The following is a 22,017-nucleotide window of genomic DNA, read 5'->3' on the forward strand; positions in this document are numbered from 1 at the left end:
GAACCCTTAGAGTCCAAAGCTTGAGCTAGTGGTGTTTTAATTTTCACATAGTGATATCTAAGTCTAGTGGATTTTCTTGTTTATGCTAAAGTACACTAGTTATTACGATGTGATACTCAAATCAGAGCAAGTACACATACCAAACAGGCATAAAAGAATTAAAATGTGTAACAACAAATCAATATACAAAGAAACAAATAATGAAGATAGATAAAGTAAATCAAAACGAAAAATCTTTTTTCTGAAACACTAACCTCTAACAGGTGAAGAAAAGAAACGTCGGCAAAGTTTGAGACTAATGATGGCACAAAAAGGAGTGAAGGAGTTTGATAAAAAAAGGAATCGTCTACCAAACAACAAATAAAAAAGGAATCGTCTAAGAAATAAAACTCGATGCCACTGCAACCTCTTCCATGCGTTGAAAACAAAACGTACTTCGTCTCCAACCTCACTAACCTCACTGTCTCCGTGCTGAAATCAAAACCCTCCTAGAGTTCGCACTTCGTCGCCACAACGTACTTCACACTTTGTTGCCACAACGTACTTCTTCTCCAAGCTCTGACAGCCTTTGGTGCCTTCGATGCTAGCCTCCGATAGTTGATTCAAGAAGCAAGACGATTTGTGACAAAAGGAAATTTGAGAATTTGTTCAAATTTCGAAAAAGCACAAAACATGATCTGAGAATTTGGGAACGTATTTGTCATTGTAACATTGTAACGTTCACATAAGTTTTATTATTTAATTTATTAATTTTATTTCATATTTCTTTATATATATATATATATATATATATTACACAATAATATCAATAATTAATTGTTTTAATACTTATTATAATAATATTTAAATGAAAAAGAAAAATATTGTTTCAATTAAAAGTTATTTATCATTTTAAAAGACATATATAATAAGTAAAATTTATAAATAAAAGATTAATAATAATAATAAAGTATATCTTATAATTTGTTAATATATATATATATATAGTACTGGACTGTTTAACAAAAATAAATGTTAAACAGTATTTTTTTATGTGTAATGTTATGAATAAATATAAGACCACATTTTTATTCTTTTAGTTACACATCTTAAAAGCCACATTTTAAAAAGTACGGTATAAATAGACAACATTTCATAAAATGTGATTTTTGATAATTTTTAAACCATATTTGTAACCATATTTGTAAAAAAGTGTGGTCTTTTCTAATTTTTAAGTCACATTTGTAAAAAAGTGTAGTCATTGATATTTTTTAAACCATAGGTATAAATTTGTTCTCTTTTATGTGTTTAGGCAACACTTTTTTATGTATGGGTAAGTTCAGTGTTGCCTAAAGCAAAAAATGAAAAAATGTAGTGCAAACCCGTCCTTCTCAAATCCAGAATCAATTTCATTAGACAAAAATGTATCAAAATCTGAATTATACTTAACAAAGCAGGCTGTAAGTATTATGAATTTTTTCATGGCATATGCTGAATTAAAAAAAATTGGAATGCATAGGAATGACAATAATAGGATCCATGGCATATTCTATGGGTTCAGTTTTCAAAAGATCAAAAGCATTGAAATGTGTTTGAACCTCATGCAATTTAGTAGGTATCTCAAGTTCAGTGCATGTAATTTACCTGTTCATTAGAATCTGTTTCAACAAATGTATCCTAGGATCATTAGCAGCTATGAAATTACTATGCAAAACAAATTTATCATTCAAATCATTATGATTATCATCCACAAGTTCAACCATGCTCTTAAAACTATCAGTAGCAGCATCAAGAGAATTAATAGATATGAAATTTCTAAAAAATGCAGGCACTTCATTAAATTCATACTGATCTACATGTAAAAAATTAGATTCAAGATCATGCTCATTGCATTCAAATGCTGTTTAAGAAAAATTTACAAATGCATCAACACAAGTGAAATTAGTAATAAAAAACTCCAAACTAGAATGTGATTTAGTGAAGTATGAATCGGATTGTGTAGTGATATAATTGGTTGGATTTTTAGCAAACGCAAGGGAAGTTCATTGTTTATTGCCTCCTTCTCCTATTCAGCTCTCCTTTTCAAGTGATTCAGAGTAGCCACCAATTTAGCTACTTGATCAGTCATTCCTTGAAATTCTGATGATGGACTGCCTTGCTCCTTTGCTTCATACCACTGTGGCTGCCAAGACTAGGCTGGCTAGAAATTCTACTGCTCGGGTGCATTATACTGGTTCTATTGTAGTTCCCAAGGTTGCACTGGTTGGTTATCCTCTAGTTGAGCAAACTAAGGTGCAACATAGTGTTGCTGAAACTGGAAATTCATGTATTGCTTATACCCAACTGACTCCTCATAATAGGGCTACAATGACTCATAGCTTTGCTCATAGAAAGAATTAGCATAAACATATGCTTGAGCATTGTAAGATGTAGAATAAATGTTGTATAAAAATTGGTACTTCATGATAAAAATTGCACACCAAAAGGACACCAAAACTGACCAAGAAAAAAATTATAAAATTGCAAGAATAAATACAAGAGCTAAAAACTAAAATCGCCCTACAATGGAGCCATATTGTTAAACACAATTTAAGTTGTATTTAGAGTAACACAACCAAAATCCTGTAATGAAGTATACAGAAACCCTGGGTAAGGAAATAGTACTTATTAAGTCTAGCTTGCATAATTTGATTCTTACTAAAAATGAAATAAAAGGAAAGCAAAAAAAAGGGGGGAAATAGAACAAAAAGTAAAATTAAGAGTGTCTAGTTATTTAAGTGACTCTAAATGCATGGTGGAAACTAAATTAAGACATGCATGAGTACAATACATGACTCCTAATGAGAGGATGAATTGAATCTAAAATGGAATGAGGAAGAATTAGAAAACTTGCATGAAATCTGACTATGATGTAGTTGGAAAACTAAAGGTTCTTAATTAGGCAAGAATGCATGAATTAATTAGCAACACCAACACGTAATAAGCAATATAATTTGTAACTCAAATTCTCAACAAAAAAAAAACGAACTGAAATAGAATAGTGAACTTTAAAGAACGAGGTTAAATATTTGAACACAATTGTGTTTTGTGGAGTTAACATGGACATGGTTCACTAGTATGGAATGCAAATGAAATGATTCAAACAGATAGACCATTGAAACTGCACTAGTAAGATGAATTCAATGCAGACCATGTTTTTACTATGAAAAAAATTTAGGATTCACAAATGCAAAGCCTTGAATAAATGTAAAATGATGGGAAAGGCTGAACAAGGTGTTTCTCTGCACTTTGATGCTTTAGACACTATGCAATCATTCTATATGCAATGGAAATGCTTCTAAGAAAGGACAAATGATTATAAATGAATACTAACTATATGCATGAAGACTAAAATCCAACAAAACCCAAAAATCAAATCCTGGACTTAGTTGGTTAGTTGAGTTAAGACCTATCTCAAGAAAACCTCTAGACACAAATAGACCCACTTGGAGGTACTAATGACTTCCACTTAGAAACCAACAGAAATACAGGCTTTCACAACTTGATTCCCAATTCATACAAGAACTTGATTTTGAATTTAAAGCACAAAAAATAAAGAACAAAAAACAACAATTACCTTTAAATGCGAATCAATAAGAGAAACAAAATGTGATGTAACATAACTAAAACCCATATGGCAGTAGAGTAATCAGATGGGCATAACATTAAACTAACACATTACATCCACCACGTACTTATACAGATTCACATGAGAATGCAAAACAAATACAAAAAATGTAAATATGAGTGAAATGATGCAAATGAAAGCTAGAAAATAAAGATCTCTCTACAACTACTACTATAACTCATGGTTAAAAGCTAACAACTAATTTCAGTAAATTAAAGCCAAGACAAAAATTAACAGTGTATGCAATTAATGAGCAAGGATTCACGTACACTCAAGAAGACATCTCGATAAAGTATGTCCACTTTTGGGTCACATGATTTCTAAGAGGAAACATAACTATGTGCAGTTTATAAACCCAAGCTCAATACACTGACTCAATAATGCAAAACTGAAATGAAAAGCGAAAATTAATAAAGAAATATAGAAATGTAAACTTATTAAGAATTTAAAGGCGGAAAACACGAAATGTAATCAAAGCTTTATAATAACTAGAACTTGAAATTTGTAAACCATAATAAAAAAGGAAACATTATATTCATTTCAAATCAGAGAAAAAATACACGAGACAGAGAACGTTCTGAAATGATATGGTGAAAGACACTCACTTAGCAAAATCCTGGCCACTATGTGCTCGTGATTGACTATGTGGGACTAGCTAACACATTGAAGGAAACCCAATCCCGTCGACCGCTTTATGCTAATCGAAAAAGAGGAAACCCCCTTACAATTAACTCTCTTATCCTCGCCACAACACTCTCGAACCCTAGCTCCCAACAATTTCTCTCTACTCGCACAACCGAGGCTCCCTTTGCCAAACCTAATATTTTACCCTTATATATTAAACAAAAACCAGAAAAAAAAAAAAAACTTTTAAAAAGCACAAACCAGATCGAACCCCAGAGCCACATGATGCACCTCTAACCTAGCTAGGATCATTCATGCACGCACACCATCGAGCCACTCTTCAATCTTCATAAAGCATAAGCTTTACGTTCCTCCGCAAAATCCTGTTATATGGGGTAGTTATTCCATGCGAGATATGCAACTTGTGGCCTTTTCATGGTAATGAATGTAGTGTTGTTAAGGGCTTTCTTAGTGGTCACGTGTAGGGATTCCAAGTCAACATGGGGTACATAGTCATACTCATAATGTTAATTTTTACCGTTATTTAAGTCTTATTTCATTAAAAAAATTAACTCTTCCATAACTTTTAACCTACTTAATCCTCAATTTTACCTTGTTTTTATAAATAAATATATTTTGGGTTACATTGATCTAATTTTACAATTAATCCCCATTTTTTGTGTCTATTTATAGATTGAAAGTTTTGTTCCAAAAAAACCCAAACAAGTGAGTGCTCTTTTGTAGAAAGAAGAAGTTCAAAAACATGAAAATATGGAAGAACTAGCACTGTCGGGTGACACAAGGCCAACATCATGCGCCAACGCAATTCTAGGGACTACAAGGCCAACATCATGCGCCAACGCAATTCTAGGGACTGGGTACCTAGCAGACCATGTCTAGTGCCAGGCGCTAACCATTCGAAGGCCTCACGCCTAGCAACACCTAGAGACCGCTAGGCGGCTCACGCAACAGTTCTCTTCTTCCAGGTGCCACTTTCGCTAATGTGGCCAGTTGGCCCTATTTCTTATGGTTTTCGCGCGGGAAACTCATCTTGGACATTTTGGAGCATAAAATACACGTCTTGGAGTGCTTGGAGGTCTACTAGGGCTTGTGGGAACTATCCCTTCTTCCTCTTTGTTTCTCCTCCTTCTTTCACCTTCATTTTATAAACTTGTGCTCTCCATGACAATGGATAGTGTAAGACCCACTAAATTTAAATAATTAAATAAATAATTATTTAGTAAATGTGGGTAGAAGAAGTCTTTATGGCATTAAATGCTAACTTTCATGACGTGAAAAAGTACTAGCTCAAATGGTTAAAAGTACTTGATTGCGTGAGAGGACTTAGGTTCAAGTCCTGTGTAAGCCAATTTTGTGTAAAGTGATTATTTTTATTTTTTTGATAATATGCTTGGTAATGTGGAACGGTAATATAATCATAAAATTATATTAGTCATCATGAAATGTGATTTTGTTGAGTTAGTTGTACACTTGAATTGCAATTGAATAGTCATGGGTTCAAACCTTGGTAGAGCCAAATTAAGTTCTTTTTTTTGCTAATGTTACTTTTGGCATGAATGTGAAAGGGCATAGAAACCCTAGCTGGCCAAAGGAGCAGCCAAGGGAGAGGTTGGAAAATAGCCCATAATGTATCTTGAATACCATTAACACAACCATAAGAGGAGAATTAAGGTGAAAAATAGAGGGCAATCTGAAGGGTTTTGGAGAGCATAAGAATCACAATTAGAGTGGTGGATGACTATTGTGAAAGCAAGTCGTTGGTGGTCAAAGGAAAGCTCTAAAATTATCAATCTTAAAGCGAGGAATCCAGGTTAGGGGAGTTCTTATTGTGTGTTTTAATTCTACTATCGTATGAAAATCTGCTCTGGATCATGCTTGAAGTGTAGAACCTTTTCATTCTCGCTTTGTTCGCGTTTTCTGGATTTTTCCAGAAACCACCTGGCGGCGCCGCCAAGCGCCACATCCGTTTGCACCCAGTTTTCTGTTTCCCTATGAATCGCTTGGCGGCTGAGGGTGGCCCGCCAGGCGACGCATATTGCGCAACCCAGTTTTCTTATTTTTGGTTGGTTTGTGAGTGGTGTGTTGGTGTTAAATTGGGTTTCTACTGGAAGCATACTCTTTTCGTGATGAATCATTACTTACAATTATCAGTTGGGGGAAATTGCATGAATTCTTGATTGAATTTGGGAATTAGGGTTCCTGTTGGGGCTGGGATAGATAAGCATGAGTGTTGCCATTGATTGATGCACTGATTCTATAGAAAAGATGTTTGTATGAACAAAGCATGAACATGTATGATATGTGCGTGATCAAATTATGGTGTCTGGGGCGTTAGGGGAATCACGAAGGGTGCAGGAAGAACCTATCAAAACCAGATTGCTAATCACCACCTAGTGGAGCCTAGACTGCCGCCAGGCGACATCTCAGTGCAGCTGGGTAATTGGAGTCTCCTCGAGTGTTTCACTGCATGTGATAAGATATAATTTATAATTGTATGCTAATTTGGTAATAGTAAGATTGATTCATGTGATATGGTAGGTATGTTGCATTTGGTTCTAGGTATGATCTTTGTGGTGGTGGTTCGTTATTAAAGAACATGTGCTATATTGACCAAATTTAGGGTGGTATGAGTTCATATAAATATGGCACTGGAATTAATTGAAATTGGTAATTAGGATACTATGTGATGTTGGTTAGAGGATTACAAATTGGTTAATTAATAATATGATGAATGTGAAGTACGATGTGTAATACAACTGTTGTAAATATGCTTGGATGAATGAGAATGATACTTGGAGAAGGTTTAGATTGTATGTTGTGTGTTTTCACTGTTTGTGTCATTTTAAGAAGTGTGTGCAACATTGGCAAATACTATTAGCATGATTAATTGGGTGCCTTGTAACCTAGTTATGGAATTGTGACTGGAGTGCAACAATTGTGCCACAAGTTTTGTGTGTTGTATGATTGAGGTCTATTGGGATATGTTTTAAGTGCCAAAAACCAGTAGCATTGCGCTAGTGGTATGGCGCTTGGCAATGCCGAGTAAGCCGTCAGGCGGTAGGGTCTCAAAATAGTGGCAGTGGTCACTGCCTATGCGAGGCGCCTAGCGGCAAGTTGGAGTTCGCCAGGCGGTGAAAGAACAAAGATGATTCTGTTGGCACTTGGCGCTTGGCGCTTGGCAGTGTGAGATGCACGCCACGCGGTCTAGAACCAGATTCCGCTTAGCGGCGTGAGATGCGCGCCAGGCGGTTTTGGTGCAATGCTGGTGCGTGAGGAGGATTTCTACACAACTTTAGGTGATGTTCATGATGCGATGCTTTGGCTGGAGGCCCAGTTACGAGTGCAACTTTATTGGGGAACACGTGGCCACTCTAGGTTGTAGCCTGGTGGTTTAGGAAGTCCAGTGGAGTGTGCGAGTTGTGGCTCGTACAGTGAGGTTTCAGATGATTGCCCTCTTCAGTGTATCTGATAGAGTTTTTGGTAGTCAGGGAACAACTACGAACTTAGGTTCGTTTTGGGGAATTTCACTTGGTGTCGCGGTGAGATGCTGTGGCAAAGTTATTCCCACGTGTGGACTATCAGGTGGTGGCTTGCAGTCGGCAGGGCGAGTAGACACTCGTGCAGCAAAGATTGATCATTGATCTCACCTAAAGGGTATAGAAATGATAGACGTCTAATGCAAGTGTTGGAAGTGAGGAACTAAGGAAAAAGGGAAAAATACTAACCCAGGTTATAATATTGAGACGATGTATTTATTATGATATTTGTTTGGTTTATTTAAATGAGCTCCCCCTATCTGTGTGTGTTTGGCGATGATCATGTAACTTGTTACATGAGAGCAGATGTTGATGTAGGTGAGCATGCAGATGCGTAGAGACGAAGTGAGGGTCACTATGGGACAATTTACTAAATTTTTGTTATTGGTTTTCTTTTGTAACGATTTGTTTGGATGATGTGGTTTTGTAATGACTAAACACTGCGATTTTAATTACTATTGAAGCAACGTTTGAAATTTTAATTTTCCCACGTTTTGGAAAATTGTTGATAATAAATGAGGTTGTTTTATTAAATTTATTTTGTTTCATTTTTTTAATAAGTAATTTCTGGCTAGGACATTACAGATAGTTAAACCCATTTTGTTAGGATTAGATGTAGCCACTAAACTCTTGTGTATTTGCAAATGTTTTGAATATATAAATGCTTCTTCCATTAATTGCTAGTATCTTTGTTTTGTTACAATATCAATCTGTTGCATTTCTAGTCTTTTCTATATTATAAGAGTTTCAAATATGCAAGTTCACCTTTTACTTGTTTATGAAATATTGAATTTCATGAACAAAAACTTGATTTATGGATTTATTCTTTAGTTTAAATTGGTTATTAAATGCATGATTATTTAGTATACACAAGTCTCTTAGGAAACAATATCCCAATCTTACCGGTTACAACTTGTGCAACTTGGTACACTTGCCAAAGTCTTAACATATACGTCATATATGTATAGATCATATGGAACGTTTTTTGTGGCATGTGTAAATTTCTATAGCTTGTGTTAGTGTTTAGGATGCTTGTACGCATTAGTGTGATAATGGTTTCTTGGTTTCATGGTATGCATGGGGTTTGGGTCATCATGTTATAGTGCAGTTACATTCTATAGATAAAAGCCATACCTCTTAATGCTTTGTGTACTTGAAGCATCAGTGGGATGTGGTAGGTTGGGGTCACATTACTTTCTTTTCCCTCTTCTTTTGAAACCTTGTGTCAGGCCTTTTGGTTGGAAGAAAGTTCATTCAACCATTTTCTTTTCCTTCCGGGATCGAGGCGTGAGAAATTTCCTCACTTATCAGTTTAAGGATAATTATGTCCCTTTTTCATTTCACGTGTTGGTTGATTGGTAGAAGACATGGTCCCACACATAAATTCATTTTTTCTCTCCTTACATTTTGGGTTCATATCACGTTATTCTTTTTGGTTTATGTACCTAGTTTAATGGTTTAAAATAACCATAAATTTGGTAAGTTTTTGGTGTAGCAATCTACACGCCTCATGTAGTATGGTGCATGGCCGACATGGGCCTAGGTTTTTTTATGTTAGAATACCTAATATATGTATGGTACATGCTTGTCTTTCTTCTGTCGGCCTTTGCATCACTTGACCATAATTGAAAGAAAGAGCCTTTCCACTAATTCTCTCTCTTCTGGATCACGTGATTGTTAAGTGTGGTGGTAAGCCCAAGGGTCGATCTGATCATTGGTGGAACATGGACTGAATTATCAAGCCTCACACTTCTTAAAGCTAAGGCTTGGGGGCTTGTGTGGTGGTAGGCCCAACACCCAATCTGATCATTGAAAGGCATAATACTCGAATCTCACTAATAAGCCGAATGGATAGCTTGCCCGGTAATAGGTCTAATGAATGATTGAACCGTTGAGAGGACTTTAAGGCTATTTATGGAAAGTAAAGGCAAGAGACATTGGGCAACTAGGGAGACAGGAGAAAGGATAATTAAAAAGGGGACGAGGGAGAAGGAAAAGGACAGATTCACTGGATGCTTCTATATGTTTGGTTTTCACTTCATAAGTCTTTATGCATGGTGTACGCATTCCAATGCATTCCTCCTATGATTAGTTCAGGCGTGCCCAATTTTGCATGGGTTGCATCTTAGTGGTTTGGTATGGGTTGCATGATTAGACCCCGTCGCAACTGAAACGCGATGGGACGACAAACCAAACATTAAAATATTAAAAAAAAGAGGTTTGGAGTCGCCACCATAGTTATTTTAGGAAATAATGGAAAACCATAAAAAAAGAACAAGGTCTACGAAAATAGATTTTGGATACAAGAGTTGGTTACGCGTAGGGAAGGTGTTAGCACTCTACAACACCCGTCCTAAGACAATACCTTTAATTAAAATACAAATGGATGTGGTCTCCTTTAAATGTTTATTTTCCAAAATAATAAAAAGCGAAAATTCAAAAGAAACAAAAAATGAATTTTGTTTTTTGGGCCCGACAAGGATTACCCCTTGCTCCTACGTATCTCCATTCATAATGGAGAATCAAGGTCACAGTTCTTTATGAAAAAGCTTTTTGAAAAAAACAATTGTTCAAAGATGTTGATATCACTTTTTTTTTATATTTGAAAATTTTGTACTTTTTTTAGTAATCTTATAAAAGAGAGAAGGTATTAAGTACTTAGACGAGTTGAATGGTAACACGAGCACTTATAAAGGGTACTTAAATTATTTATTTATTATTATTTTTTTAAAAGAAAATACTTTCGAAATAAGATATGATACCCAAAAAAATGCGACTATTATATATCCATAATTTATGAAAACATTAGGAAAATAAATAAATAAATAAATAAATAAATAAAAGATTAGGAAATAACATTTAGGATTAAACATATTATTTTATCATTTGTAAAATGTTAAATAAAGAGTTCAAAAAACTTAATATATAAAAACGAAATCATGGCATATAAAGAAAAAGAAAAGTGGGACCAACAAAAAAAAGTATTAGAAAATAGGACTCATGCAAACATGGAATTTTAAAACATGAGATCTCTCATTTATTTATGCAACAACGCTAGCAACCCATGCAATTAACAAGCATTAATTATAAAAACTAATGAACCCAAAATGCATGACAATAATGTTTTTTCCACCGAGAAAGACATGGTGAAAACATCAAATTCAACCAAGATCATAACCAATTCTCAACAAAAATTGCATAATACAACAAGAATTAATTTTTGTAAACCTGAACGGGATATTGGATTTGCACAACTAATTGAGCAGACGAATAGTTGCGTTGGAACACTAAGAAGCACGTGACGGTGGTGATCGAAGGTGAGTGGGTTTTTTATATGTGAGGGTTAAAAGAAATTGTGAGCTTAGGGTAAGAGAGAGGTCTCCCGAGTCGTCCATTTATTCTTTTGCTTGATGGGTTTATATACACAAAATTATAAATCTATTGTAATCTCTTAATAAAGTCAGTGTTGATTATAAAGAAAATTAAAAGGCAATAATTGGTCTTAATATTATCACATTATGGGGATCAAATCATAGAAAAAATAAAAGCACAAAATAAAACGTGATCAGGAAAAATGATTCTAATTAGTAAAAGAGATATTGTTTAGAATCATATTACTACTTTCTTTATTTGGAAAAAAGGGGTCATAAAATCAAAGTACAAAATTAATTATCCTTGGGAAAAAATGATTCTAAAAATTAAAACAAATTTTGCTTCTAAATATTAGAATCCCATCATTAGCTTCTTAATTTGGGAGAAATGACAAAGCATAGAGTTAGGGTGAGAATATAAAACTTTGGGCTACTGTTAGTTGTAAGAAAATGTGGTGTGGATGGATAGAGTGTTTTGGTCTAAAATAAAAACAAGACATTAAAAGAAAACACATAAAAGATTAAAATAGTCTTTTTCTTTTTATTTATTCTTATTACTATCATATTATTATTTAGAAAAAGAAAAAAATATTCCAAAGAAAAAACCTTACTTATTTTTATTTTTTTATTTGTTATTACTTTTTTATTATGCCGGACGAAATTGGGTGTTGACAAACCCTTTACATGTTTTGTGTTTGTGGAAAACACATTGTTTGCATGAATATATGTTTCTTCATTCCAATGCTGCCTCATGTTATATATACAACATATCCTCTCATGTGTTTAATGTAGTAACGTGATCGAAGGACTAGCCACTAACATAGTGGTTGGTGGCCAATGGTGGAATGGTTTTGTTGTTTCGTAAGTTTTGTGTCCTTAGAAGAATTTTAGGTGACGTTGGTGTGTAAACGACTAACTCAGGAGTGTGGTAGGTGCGCATGAGAACTATTGTGTAGCCAAGGCTGGGGCATTTGTAATTGCGTTGAAATTCTATGTTGTTGCGGGGTTTTCCGTCATAACTAGAAGCCAAGTGGTGACTCTTTCGCTTGTGCGAGGCAGTGGAAAAGGGTCCTCTTTGCCTGTCTGAGGCAGTGGAAGAGGATGGGTTCGAGTGTCGTACTCTCTCTCGCCTATATGAGGTAGTGGAGAGAGGAAAGATGTTTCACCTTAGTTCCGACTCATTACTAAGTATAGTGCTTGGTGTGTGATTCACTAAGTTGTTACTCGAATATCCTCAACAGTAGGGGAGACTGGTCTAGTGATGCAATGGTAGGACGATTAGAGCCATTTGGTTTTAGGAAACTAGGACAATTCTCTCCAAGTTTTGTTTTTGAAGAAATCATATTTTTTTAAAATTAATATAAGTGGAGACATTACTAATAATTTATATGTGTTGAATCTTGGATTGTCTGGTTGGACAGTTTAAAAAGATTAATCACCTTTTAGTACTTTATCACACACATACACACACACACACACACACACACACACACACATATATATATATATATATATATATATATATATATATATATATATATATATATATATATACATATCGTAAGATTCATGAATATTTGTCAAATGTGTTTTGTATAGATCTTTCGATGCATAGTTAATTATGGTTGATAATCACTTTTCATTTTGTCTAACCTGAAGAACAATGCGAAATGCTGGCAAAATTTCGTGAAATTAAGGTTTTTAAAATTAATACATACCAATAAAATAAAATAAAATAAAAAGTGAATCTTCTTGAATTGGATAGGGTCACACCTTAAAGACAAAAGTGACGTGATTATTCATTCAAAGACTATTGAAAGTCTTTATGCAATTTTAGTCTATATACGTATAAATCGATATTGGATTAATTCACCACGCATCAGTTCTAAGTATGAGAAAAGAGTAAAAGAATTTATACAATTTACGAAACGTAATAAGGCTAGAAGTGAAGATGAGGTGAAGTTTAGATGTACTTGTGTCAACTATTTGAATGGGAGAAAGTTGAATGCAACTGAAGTTAAGGAACATCTTATTTGCGACGGCTTGCTTAGAAGTTATAGAACATGGACATGGCATAACAACTGGAAGATGATAAATTAGAAGACATGATCCAGGATGTGGCGGAGAAGCTGTAGTGCAAGCACATGTGTATGAGACAATGTTTACTGATGCGAAGACTCCTTTGTATGTTGGTTCAACTGAGTTCACACGATTGTCAGCGGTGTTAAGGCTTACGCATTTTAAAATAACCAATGGGTAGACAGATAAGAGTTTCAAAAAATTACTAGTGCTCTTAAATGAAATGTTTCCATATGGAAATACATTATCCACTCGTAATTATTATGCCAAGAAAATTCTTTCTCCGATGGGTATGGAGTATAAAAGGATACATGTATGTCCATATGATTGCATATTGTACAAGAAAGAACGTCATTGGTAGTTGCTTGTGGTTTCCATGAAGGACAATATTGTTGTGTGGATTTTCTCCTTTCACAACTCTCCCCCTATCTCAAACAAGTAATAGATGGTAAGAAACTCAATATTAAGAACATTCTTTGTTATATAAACATATTCCCTTTATCATAGTTTAATTGTAGGACATAACATGTTGTAAGCGAGATCAACTGCTAAGGCAATAAATCTTACATGGTTGTCCCTCTAGATTTCGTCTTTTGGTCCTTATATTTATAGTTGTTTGATTTGGATTTCTTCCTTAATTATTTATAATTGTGTTGATATATTATAGTGTAATAAACAATTGACTCATATTAGTGCGGTTGTAAGACCGAGGAAAAGTAATTAATATTGGAAAGAGGTAGGTTTAGCGTTGAAAGATTAATTAAACAAATAAATGGTAATTTAAATAAAGTTGAAGTGTAGCATAGTTGGTTGGAGTTTTGTTATGAGTTAAGGGTCATATGTTGAATTCTTGTTATGTGCATTTGATGTATTATTTATTTTCTTATTTTTTTCACGTGACATATGTGTATGATTTATGTTTGTAATGATTATTGTGAAATTGTATGTCAAGATAAATGTGATAGATTGCTTGGTATGGAGTGTTATTTAGAACTTGGTGATTTATGTTTGATTAGAATTTATGTTCATGAAAGTATGAATTTGATATTGGAATGAATAAAGCATCAATTGATTTTTTTTCCTCTTAGTGTTCAATTTATATTGGTCTACAATGATTAATGTTATTATGGTTCAGGGTATGTAGTGGTTGTGATGAAATTTAAATTGTAAAAGAACTGTTATTTTTATGTTGTTAACCTCTTTGGAAAATGATGTTCGCCAAATTGGGTCAGAAATATTTCAATGTAGAAAATTGGTGTAGGATTTGTGTGTTTCTGCAAAGGAAAAAATATTTTTTTTAAGTGGCATGATGATTAGTAACTGTAAAATTTCATTTTGGTCAGATGTATTAATATGTGTAAGGTGATTTGTTTTAGGTTAGTTAAATGAAGTTTATGCGTAATGAATTAATTGGTTTCAATTGGAGAAGTAAAGAGGTAAGAATTAAGTTTGTGGTGCAATGTTACTTGAAATGTTTGTGCATTGTTAAGTATATTTTCATGTAGTACATGTATTTGGATGTTGTTTCAAGATTGGATGCTTTGAATTTCATGGAAAAAAAATGTAGAAAACGTTGTTTTTCACATTCTGGCAAGTGTGCTTTTTCAGTCAGCGTAGTTGTGGTAAAATTGAGGGGGAGTTTTTTCAAATGATAAAAACAGGGGGAAAGATTTTAAATAAACAGTGAAACTAACGAATCTACTTGTAAGACTTTTGATTGCAAATACTTTAAACATATTCTTTTGATCATCATCAAAAAGGGGGAGATTGTTGGCAAAAGTTGAAGACAAGTTAATGTTGAAGCAAGATTTTGATGATGATAAAGAAACTTAAAAGCCATCTGGAGGACAATATGAAGACAAGTGTTTTATGTTTAAAGTTATCTTGTAAATTGTTTTAAAGTGCTTATAATAGCTTAGAATCAACAACTAGATCGTAATCTTTCTGATTCTTTTATTTTTCTAAAAATCAATGTGATAATCGATTATCACTTAGGATAATCGATTATCCTAAGCTAAGTTCATTTTTCAGAAACTCACTGGAATAATCGATTATCACCATAGATAATCGATTATCTGCTCAAAGTTTTGTTTTTAGAAAACGCACTGGAATAATCGATTATCACTAGTGATAATCGATTTCCCTGGTAGTTTGAACATGACTGTTCAGTTTTTGACCTTATTTTTGAAACCCCTATTCAAGGAACTGCAATGCTACTTCGAACTTACCTTTTTGAGAGCCAAAGTCTTAGTGTTGTATTTGCAAAGAAGTTCTTTGAGTGTTTTTAAAAGAGCTTTGAAAAGCTTAGTGTGGGTAGAATGATAACTTTTCTTAAGAGGGTTTCCAGGAGATTGAGTGCTTCTATGTTGCTAGGAAAGCTAGGTCGAGTTCTCTATGTGATTCCGAGAAAGTTCTTTCATCTATTGTGTCTTCAACAGATGTGTTTTCTTTTCCCTATTCTTTTGTTATCTGATTGTAATCTGATATTTTTAGTGTTTGACTTAATCTCTTTGTTTAAAGAGATTAACAACTGGATGTAGGATCTTTTGATTTGAACTAGTATAAATACCTGTGTTAAATCTTCTTCCCTATCTCTTTATTTTATCTACTATTGCATTTAAAGGAATTGAGATTTAAATTAAACGGTAAAATTTTGGAAAAATTTTAAAGTATTAATTTTAATATTGAAAACCAATTCACTCGCCTCTTGGTTTTTTTTTCCAAACGCATAAACATTTCGCTGCGCGATACCAACAATTGATATCAAAGCTTGCTTTGATAGTTTTTCAAACATTTTTGAAAATGGTTGGGCAAAACAAAACTTTTGCTGAGGGTGCGTCTATAAATAGACCTCATCTTTTTACTGGTGAAAATTATCCTTTCTAGAAACTTAAGATGGAAAATTTTTTGGAATCAGTTGATAGTGGTATTTGGGATGTTGTGTTAAATGGTCCATTTGTGCTTGTTAATGTTGTTAATGAAGTGCAAGAACCAAAGCCATTTTGACAATGGAATGTAGATGAAAATAGACGGGCTCAATACGATGTTAAAGCTAGAAATATTATTTCATCTGCTTTGATCCTTGATGAGTTTTACAGGATTTAAGTCGGCACCAGTGCACGTGAGATGTGGGAAATTTTGCAAGTGACTCATGAAGGAACAAAAGATGTAAAAAATACACGCAAGAACTCCCAGATTCAAGAATACAAAATGTTTTGTATGCATCAAGGAGAAACCATCTATGATGTGTAGAAAAGATTCACACACATCATCAATCATCTCATGGGTCTAGGTAAAAATTTTGACACTAATGAATTAAATATAAAAATTCTTAAATCTTTGAACAGAACTTGGCAGCCAAAGGTGACGACCATCACACAGTCACAAAATCTTGCAACGATGACAATGGCGGCTCTATTTGGAAAGCTAAGGGAGCATGAGCTTGAACTGGGTAGATTAAATGAAGAAGAATATCTTGGAAGAAAGAAAAATATTGCCTTTAAGTTTGAGGTCATCAAAGGCAAAAAGCACAAAGAAGAAGAAGATTTTGATGATGATGATGAGAATCTAAGTCTGATGATTAAAAAATTTACAAAATTCATGAAGGCTAAAGGTAAAAATCAGTTTAAGAGTAATAAGAAGGAGAATCAAGGATCATCCTCAAACTTCAAGTGCTATGGATGTGGGGAAACTGGATATGTCAAAGAAGATTGCCCAAATTCAAAGAAAAGTGAAGAAAGGAAGGGCATACAATTTTTTAAGAAAAAGGCATACATAGCATGGGAACATAATGTCTCAAGTACATCAAACTCTAGTGATTCTGATGAGGAAGAAGCAAAGTTTTGTTTGATGGCTGATCATGATGTCTTTGACAGCGAGGTAAGTTCTACTTGCAATGAAAATGATTATAAGGATCTTTATGATGCATTTCAACAATTGCTTTTTAAATATAGTAAATTAGATACTGCTCACAAGAAGTTAAAATCTGAGTTTAAAGAATTACAAAATAAACTTAAAAAATCTCTTGAGGAAGAAGAAATTTTAAAAAAATAAAATTTCAACTTTAGAAAACAAAGAAAAAGAAATTGTTCAATGTGCTTAATGTAAAACTTACATGTTTGATATATGTATTTTGGAAAAACATCTTAAAGATGCATTAGAAAATAAAAATTCAAAAATCTTTCTCTTAAGAAAAATTCAAATAGAAACAAGTATGCTTCTAATTATAATAAGAAAAATAAAACTAAAAGAACTCGTAGAGTCTGAGTAGAAAAAGGAACTGCTTACTCTATGAATGCATGTGCTGCTACTTGTTTTTATTGCATGAAAAAGGGTCATACTTCAAATAAATGCAACATTAAACATTTTGGTTCTGTTTAATTTTGTGTAGAATCTCTAGTGAATTATATGTTAAAATCCTGAAGTGAAAAGAAATAATGCTTGGGTTATGATATGATGATCGGGTATGGTTGATCATAGGATGATGTTATAAGCATGTATGTCTGGTTATGGTGATGGTGTATGGATTCTCTTGTAACCGTAAAACTAGGTTGGTTCTTTTACCCGGAGGGCTTTAGTGAGTCAGGTAAAAGAGTTTATTTCAGCCATAAAGCTTTGGCATGAATTTAGCAAGAATGCTTTTACCTAAGGATTTGGTGAATAGGTAGAGTTATTGCTTGTATGTAATATGGAAAGTAGGGGAAAGACCTTTTCCAAGAGGTGTTTGTGTGTAGGAAAGGTAAATTGTTGGTTAAGAGAGAATGTCATACTGTTTGATATTACTTGGTGGTAATATGGCTCAGTTGAATGTATGAACTTGTGTGAACATGCTAGATCAGTTTTATGTTGGAATTATATTTGTTATGTGTTGCATTATCTGGTTAGGTATAACTTGTGTTATACGGGAGTAAATGTTGATGCAAATGTAGTTGGAGAAACATAGTTGTTAGGAGACTCATTAGGGAAATCTTTTGGGAGTTTTTGGAAAGCAAATGGTGTTGTCTTTTGAATAAGATGTAATAATTTACTTTAGTAGAAGTATATTTTGAATTGGAAGGATTTGTAATGTTTCCTTTGATGACTTACATTGGTATGGTTGATTTTAAATGTTGATTTTACGTTGGAGAAATAAAGTATTTTTGAATTTTTCACTTTCAAGCGATGGGTATCATATATTTGCATTGAAACAAATACTTCGCAACTTTGTCTTTCTATATACTAATTGAAATTAATGTCTTTTTTTTTCATAGATTCAACAGTAGTGCACCAATTTTTGATAAGTGCATAAAGTATGGTAGGATAACTTGCGCAAAATTTATAAACAAATGTGCATAAAGTATGATAGTCCACTAATTTACTATGTTGTAAGAGAAGACTTATAATGGTATTTGGATTATTTTTGGTTTGATAAAATGTATTCTAATGTTTTTTGTTCTAGTTTGAAAATATATGCAAGTTTAAAATGTTCGAACAAACTAAAAAAAAAATTTAAAAATGCCCACACTTGGCTTCGGTTGTTGCCTCAACCGAAGCATAAATATGACATTTGGCTTTGGTTATTGACTCAACCGAAGTCAAATATCCTTCTATATTTAAATAAATTGTTTAGTATAACTACATATGGCCTCAGTTTATGCGACAATCGAAGCTGAATATTCTTTTTAATTTAAATTAATTATTTAATTTTAATGCCATATGGCCTTGGTTTCTTGAGCAACCGAATCCAAATAACCTTCTTAATTTAAAATATTTACTTAATGTAAAGGTTTAGGCTTTGATTATCTTTTGAACCGAAGTAGAATGTCTAATTTTTCATTTTTGGTTGACAATCGAGGCCAAAAGACCACCTATTTTACATCGTCTAAATACGCATGGGTTGAAGAACTGAAGACCAATGTCAAAAATAATTCCTGCCAAAACCCTTTCTCGCATTAGTGACACAGAAAAAGCTTTCCTACACAAAGAAATTTTAGTAGTAGAGGAAAAGGTGTTTAGCAAAATCATAAACATACTCTAAAAAAGTACAGACACAAGGAAAGGATTTGTGTTCATATTCTAGTAATAATACAAGATATTTAAATAGAAGTTTTCTCATGTAAAAATGATTATTGAATCTAATTTTTTTCTATGTAATTTATTATTTTACATGCAAAAGTTTTAGTAGAGCTTCTTAGTTTAAGAGTAATAAAGTGACTTTTCTTTATTAAATTTTTTGTTACATAAATTGATGTTTATAGCAACAAGTGTTTATAGATCATATCCTCTTTACCAAAACCTTTTATTGTACTCTCTTAACAATCAACTTCTATTATAAGTTAGGAATGATAAATATAAAATATTCAAAAAAATCTACAAATTGTTTAGTGTAAAAAATAACTATAGGAAAATTGCATATTATTATTAATAGCCAATATGTGTAGGTATTCATAACATTCGTCGATAATACTTTTTTTATAGATTTCCTACATTAAATTTTTGTTGATAATTTCGTTGTTAATTTCATTATTCGTCACTATGAAATTTATCTGTAAAATTTGTTGAAAAGATCCATTAGTAAATTACAATTTTTATTATTGATAGATATTTTTTTGTAACTTATCATTACAATTATCGATGACAACAGTCGTCCGAATTGTTTGTCGATAAATTACAATTCTTATTATTGATGGCTATTTTCATTTGTACCTTATCATCACATTTACCAATGGTCTCATTCTTTTGATAAATTCGTTGACACTTTGAGCAACAAATATCTCACCTAATTTGATGGAATATATATATATATATATATATATATATATATATATATATATATATATATATATATATATATATATATATATATATATATATATATATATATATATATATATACATATATATATATATATATATACATATGTATACATATGTATACATATGTATATATATACATATGTATATATATGTATATACATATGTATGTACATATGTATACATATGTATACATATATATATATATATATATATATATATATATATATATATAAATATGTATATACATATGTATATATATGTATATACATATATATATATAAATATGTATATACATATGTGTATATATATATATATATATATATATATATATATATATATATATATATATATATATATATATATATATATATATATATATATATATATATATATATATATATATATATATATATATATATATACTAAGTGAAGATGGGTGAGATGAAGAAGAGAAGAAGAAAGGAATAGGAGGACATAACACAATGGTGATGATACGAAGGATCATTGATGACGTGCTAGTGACGCCAATGCTCATGGCTAACGCGTAGGTGGAGGACCTACACCGATGATGGTGACAGTGGTGGCTAGAGTTAGAGAAAGAGGTAAAGGAGGAGAAGGTGGAGGAAGAGAAATATGAAAATGGAAGACAAATAGGATGAGGATGAGACCTCAAAGGATGAAAATGACTTGGAGGTAGCAATGGTGGCGCATGACCCATCGACGACGAGGAGGAAAAAGACAATGAAATAAAGGAAAAAGAGATGAAGGAAAGGAGAAAGATGGAGCCCTATTCGTGCATTTTACCAACGTACGTTACCATAAGATATTTACCGACAGAGTTGTGGTTATCAATATTTACTAATGTCGATAAAGTTTTTCAACAATCACATTACTTATGGATTTACCAACGAATATTTGCTATTATCGACGAAATGAGTCCATCAGTAATATGCAATTTTCTTGTAGTGCATTGATAAACAGTCTACCAAATCCATACAAATTTAGTCAATAATAATGTTTAAACATATAAAAATATCATTATCAAATAGATTTTTATCCTTTGATAATCCCCAAAGTTTAAACAAATTTTTATATTGATCATATGAATTTAAAGAATCTGCTAATAATTTTTTTAGCGAAAAATATTTTACTTTTATTAAAATAATTCCTTTATTTAAGATTAAACAAAATTCATGTTGTATTAACTTTATCCAAAGGCCTGATCAAAATATTATCAACTAATTATATTGAATCTAATTCAATCAATTATGATTAATAATTAGAATTTATAAATGATAATAATTGTTGACATACGTAGCCTAGATGGTGTGTTACTTGAAGATTTGATGAAGCTTTGATGAAGGTACTTGAAGCCATTGCCTTGGAACCATGCTTACATTGATGAAGATATGGAGATTTGATGTTACTCATGTTGATCAAGCCTTGTATGCATGCCCTCTATCTAGATCAATCATGGGGAAAACAAGCTTGAAGATTGTAATTCATTTTGTAGACGATTTAGTATTAATTACATGTATATGGTCTTAGTTGCGTCTTTTAATCTGTTCAAATGTTTTTCAACAAGTTAAATGGTGTCTTTTAATTTGTTGAATGGATATTTAACAAATTAAAAGGTTAGTTGTAGTAGTCTTAACTAGGACTTATTCAATCAGTTGATTTATTTTGTAATCGACAAATTTCACTTAACCGATTGATTTGAAAATCAAACTGTTGAATTTCATAACAGTTTAACTATAAGAGTTGTATTTTTCGAAAGAGAGGAAGCAAGACCATGTTCTAGCGTAAAACCATTCTGGAAACTATGGAATTCTCTCTCTTTCGTAATCATACAAAATGGAGCTGGTAAAGATTGATCTTGGATCAATTCTTAGAGCATTTTGCTTAGTGTTTGAAGCTTGGCGAAGGTGGTTGTGGTAGGCAGGAT

Source organism: Vigna unguiculata, chromosome 11 (genome assembly GCF_037176805.1).
Source record: "Vigna unguiculata cultivar grain cowpea cultivar isolate G323 ecotype 2 chromosome 11, ASM3717680v1, whole genome shotgun sequence".
NCBI classification, from domain to species: Eukaryota; Viridiplantae; Streptophyta; class Magnoliopsida; order Fabales; family Fabaceae; genus Vigna; species Vigna unguiculata.